Below are 6,000 nucleotides of genomic sequence, written 5' to 3'. Positions count from 1 at the left end.
TTTTTTCCAACTTGCAGCAGAACACTCGAGGTGTTTCAAATTAGAGATATGAGGATATTACTTCTCTTTAGAGATATGTAGGATATTACTTCTCTTTCCAATTTGAAAGCGTAGTGTAAGTTCCTGTTTGATATCTGAACATCTCTATGTGCTCGCAGTTTGAGTTGCAGAGGTAAAACAAAAGCTTAAGACAATGGAAACACTTGAAAAGGAACTCATCCACCGTCAGAGAGCTTTATTGAAAAAAAAACAATGATCCAGATTCCTCAGGTTTTTCCCACAATTTATATATCTCTATGTATATAATATATAAAACTTATTATTGAGCTTTTGTGCATCTTTGTTGAATTTGGAAAATTTTGTATCTTAAAGTTTCAAAATTTCTCACTTTTTTGGTTTGTCTCAACAACAGAACTGTAAGAGGTCGAACAAACAGAGAGAGAGAGAGACTGGTCAAGTTGCAGATAAGAAGCGTTTACGAGAAAAACAGAGGCTGTTAAATCAATATGTTCACAGAGATAGTCCGAGTTAGGTAACGAATGAATGGAACGAGAGCTTTACTAAGGTTTAGCACAAAGGGTCAATGGGATAAGAAGTATAACTCTTTCTGGGTTTCTCTCTCTAGGTGACTCGCTGCTACCGCCAAAGTAAAGTTTCAATCTTTGTAGTTTTTCAGTTTAGCTTTTTGGATTTATTGGGTTTCGAAGATCTGGACATCTTAGAATCAGATTCAACACTGTTTTCATGTGCTAAGGTTTGTTAGGTACTCAGTAGACTTGGTGTTGTTTGAAGTACCTGGAAATGGTTTTAAGAGTGCAAAGACACAAACTTTTAGAGTATTGAGTTATGTGTCTTGATGTTTGGAACGGTTGATTCTTCAGTATATTATCAGTTCTCTATCTGGACGTGTAATTAAAGAATATGTTCAGAAGCATATAGTAATAACTTGAGATTCTGGTGGATGATCAAGAGAGGAGTCAGGTGCAAGCGAGTGAAACACAAGAGAGTCAGATGCAAGCGAGGGAGACACAAGAGAGTCAGGGAGAACAGCAAGCAAGCGAGTCACAAGAGCAAACGAGCCAGTCTCAGCAAGTCCTGTACCATTGAAACAGATCATAATCAGGAAATCAGTCAGGTGGTCTCTCAAAACAGTCCTATTGGTACTGGCCGGTCAGATACGAGTCAGTCTCAGAGCAGTCCCGTTGGTGCGGGCAGTCTGAAATGAGTCAGACCACCCATGTGTCGGACTCGGATCCTCCTCCAGCACCAACGAGCCACACCATACATCATCAGATTCTCAAGTGTCAGACCAGAGAGAGCCCGATGATGAGAAGATGGAGGACACCGCAACCTCAGAAAATGAGAGGTCCGAAGTTGAGAAGTTAAAGGAATCTTCTGCAGAAGAAGAAGACTGAGTGTAACCTTCTCCGACATGTATTGGTAGCATTTTTTTAAAAGATTTTATTTTTATTTCAAATGAATTTTGTAGAATTAAATTAAAGATGTCACTGTATCATAAGCGATGTAGAATTCAGGGTTTTGTTGGTCTCATTGTCACTGCAGTTTATATTATTTAGGGAAATTCCAACTGTAATTTTCATGTTGCTGCAGAGATTTGATTTGAGATTAGTCTGGATTTGAGCCAAGAATCGGGTTACATAGATATTCATTAACTGATATCGTATGAGTGATGCAAGTGCTAAATACTAGGATGCATGTAGACTCTTACGCATAGGCATGTGGTTTTTAAATAAACTAATTTGTTACAACTGATATCGCAGGTTGTAGAAGATGGATATGAGTTCTTTGCAAAGAGACAACTGGTGACAATATTCTCTGCACCCAACTACTGTGGTGAGTTTGACAATGCTGGCGCAATGATGAGTGTTGATGATAGCTTGACATGTTCGTTCCAAATCCTCAAGTCAACTGAGAAGAAAGGAAGATTTGGATACAACAAACAACATTCATAGGACATATTTGATATTAATCAGACCTTTCTTGGTTTATCATCTTACTTAGATTCTCAAAAATATTTTTTTTGAGACTATGTCTCCTTTTCAAGGTTGTGTTTTGTTCCGAGGTGTTAATGGTCTGACTGAATTTGCTTATTCTATTTTTTTGTTTTGTTTTCCGAATCATTGTCCTTGAAATTGTATTTTTTAGCTCTTTCTCTCTAGATTCATTAATTCTGATATTTTTAGTGTTTTCAAGACATGTGTAGACATCAACAAGATTAGTTTTTATAGTTCTATAACTTACCTAAAACTTTTTATCATCTAGATGATCTCTGGAATTCAATTGTATATGGGGTGATAGTGTAAGTTGTTCTCAATCACATGTGCCATTGAGAATGGTGTTGTGTCTTTTGCGTATATTTTGCAAATGTGTGATGGTGAACACCTAGCCTCTCCATGTCAACTTTTACTGATAAAACACTTGGACATCTTCTGATTCTCTTCTTTTTTCGGGTTGCAAATACAAACTGCAACAGCCTAAAAAAATATTTTTCCGGTAGAGATCCAAATGCTCTCTTATTTTCACATGAAAAAAATTTATAGTCTACATTGATAATCAATCACTCAATAGAGGAATGGAATAATAAACAGTAATGTCGTAACACCCAATGTTAAGTGAAACTTTACTAATAAACACTTCCATCGTATAACAAATATTTAACAATATGCAAGTACAACTAAACGAATAACAATTTTATATCAACAGAAATACATGGGGGAATCTATATAATTTAGAACCTGAAGAGTTTTTTTTTTTGAGAAATGATTTTGGAAGATTTAAGAAATACTCTGATCGAAGTTTAAACTAAAAACTTCACTAAAACACTTTACAATGACTGAAAACTGCTACAAACCACAACTTCAAAATATTTCAAAACTGTTAAATATTTTATAAAATAAAAATCCAATAATTGAATATGAAATCGTAGAACCTACAATTTTGAACACATGCTACCGTGGCGTAGATGATACAAATATACTAAAGATTCATAATGGTCTTACAATGTTCATAATCTGGTTACAGGACCAAGTTCAAAATATTTATCGAAATAGCCATATGATACAAATATACTAAAGAGTATGTGGTGTTTGAGGCTTTTACTCATTAGTAGATTCTGGTTTGTAACGAGAGGTACAGACTTATTTAGTTATTTTTTGGGTTAAGGAAAAGGGCTAAGAGTTATTTTTATTGTATGTTTCAAGCCAAAACAAATATTCCTAGATTATTCAAGAGATAGAGATTCACTGTACGAATTATTTGGATGATCATTGTTTAGTCACATCTATTATCATATGTATAAGTTTCATTTATGATTTTCTGTTTTTATCATATGTGTTTTGCGTATAAAGTAAGAAAAATTGTTTTTTACCTTTTATACATTAACTAAATTTCATTGATGTAATTTTAATTTAACTTAATATTATTAAATATTATCAAAATTGTAGAAGTGTTAAAAACAATGATGTGTTACATTTTCAATATAAAACAAATAAAACAATGTTTATTTTTACTTATATATGATAGTATGTATATAAATTAATGATTTATGAAAATGAAACTATATGTTTAAAAATCATAAATTTAGTAAAACCAAATTTCAAAATTTAAATCTGCCAAAAACGGAAAATGGCCGAAAATTAAAAATATGTTGGAGGGAGAGTTCGTACCCTGGTCCAGGCGCCTGCACGAAGGATATTCCTATGTCGAATGAGACATCAGGAAAAAACATTTAAGGGTTTGAAAATATCTTCGGTCAAAGTATATAAACATCTAACTATGTAAATAAGTGTGTTCCATTTAACAAATGCAGATGACTCAGGTTTTGGATAAACAAAATATTTAAATAATCATTATAAGAAAACTGAGCAAACCACGTTTATTCGGAATATTCTGGATAACGCGGTTTCTTAAAAATCACATATATTCGGATATTATAGATTCCCAAACTAAAATTACTTTTTAATCTCGGCTAGATTCGATTTAATTAGTTTGTTTTATCGGATTGAGCACCCCTAAATAATTCACCGACTTTCTTATTGCTTTGAGAAATACATCACTCTCATTCTAAACACAAACATTAAAACATATGATCGAAAAATAAACTATCAACACACTTTTTTGCGCGTAGCGCGGAGAAAGAATCTAGTTACATATAAACGGTTTCATAACTAATATATTCAACATATGTATCTTTAATATTCCACAAATCTAGCGTTTGTTTCAAAATCTAAAACCAACACAACGTACAAACAATTAAAATCATGATTAATCATAAATTTGGAGGGTGATTGGTTTAGTCTGTGAGTGCTGTACACAGCTTTAATCTTCTCCACGGCACTCGAGTGAAATCAATCAAAGCTTTGATCAATTTTTTAGTCTCACAGCCATATCTATCTTTTATTTTATTTTATGGCTGTGGAGAGCTAAATTCCTAGAGTGCTCTTTCAACTGCTTTTGAAAATATTTTCTCTCCTTTATATCAATCCATGTACGCTTGCTTTCCTATATAGTAATATATTTCATTAATATAAATATAATGATATATTTCTTGCATACATAATCCACAAAATATTACAAATACTATGAATATACATACATATATATATATATAAATGTTTCACATACATATACAAATAAAAATACATGTACTAATTTATATCATAATCATCTTATAATTTTTAAAATAACTAATTAACTTATAAATTTTAATTTTAAAATATTATTATTTAGTTCTAGTTTTAATTTTAATATAATAGAGTTTATTTTAGTATAAATACATAATGTTAATACTAACCAATCATGCTTTTTAGAAAAAACTTACAGCTACAATCTTAATAGTAACTAGATTTTGACCCGCACAACCGTGCGGATATTTTTCATATTATATAATTTATTCAGTTATTTAATTAGTAATATTTAAGATTTTCATATATATAAATGTTTAAATCACTATTTCAACTACAATAATTTATAGTTTTCATGCTGTTAATTAACTAACTATTTCAAATGAACATATAAATATATATATATATATATATATATATATATGTATATATATATATATGTTGCTTCTTATTATGTATGTATTTTATATAATTTATTATGATCCCGATCCGTAATTCAAAGTGCTAGATTTCTTTTAAAAATTTGTTTTGTTTATTCAGTTTATATAATAAATTATTGTATATGTAAGAGTTTAAGAAAAGTTAACTTTTTATACATCTATCTTATTAAAATAGAAACATTACAACTTCTTCTAGGTGGATTTTAAAGTTGGACCTTATGTAATTAATGTTATATTAATCTACTTATTATTAGACATGTCTTTTTATAAATAATTAATATCAACCATTACCATAGTTTTTCACTTCTTACCTATTATTATATCAACTACGCATGTTTCTTTATATTGCATATATTTTACTATAAGCTAGATACATCCGCTAGCATATTATATTATAAGATAGATTATTAATAATACATCTACTAACATATAATACTATACGACAGATTACTAATAATACAATATATTATCTGTATTCATTAACTTGCATCTATCAATATTAGCAATACTATGAAGACGACTAACTATATACTTTGAACCTATAAACCATGATATACTAATTTATAACAAAAATGATATTACTGTTACAAATTAGTTTTTATAAAAATTATTTATAGCAGCAATTTGTTATATAAGATAAATTTATTTTTTTTCCTGTTCAGAAAAAAAGAAACCTATGAATGTATACCATTAATTTAGCCAAAAATCTTCCGAATAAATAGTAAATCTCACCAACCCAAAAAAATGAATTAAAAATATAACAAAAGATATTATGTTTGAAATTTAGCTCACTGGGTCGGGTATAAATCTGTTCATTTCAGGTATGAGTTCTTCGAGTTCTCAACATTTGGATCTAAGTAGGTATTTGATTTTTTTTTGTCCGGGTCGATTTTTTTTGGTTCCGGATCATTCTAACT

The sequence above is a fragment of the Raphanus sativus genome, chromosome 6 (assembly GCF_000801105.2).
Source record: "Raphanus sativus cultivar WK10039 chromosome 6, ASM80110v3, whole genome shotgun sequence".
Taxonomy (NCBI): Eukaryota; Viridiplantae; Streptophyta; class Magnoliopsida; order Brassicales; family Brassicaceae; genus Raphanus; species Raphanus sativus.
The sequence above is the reverse complement of the archived record's forward strand: the minus strand, read 5'-3'. Positions refer to the sequence as shown.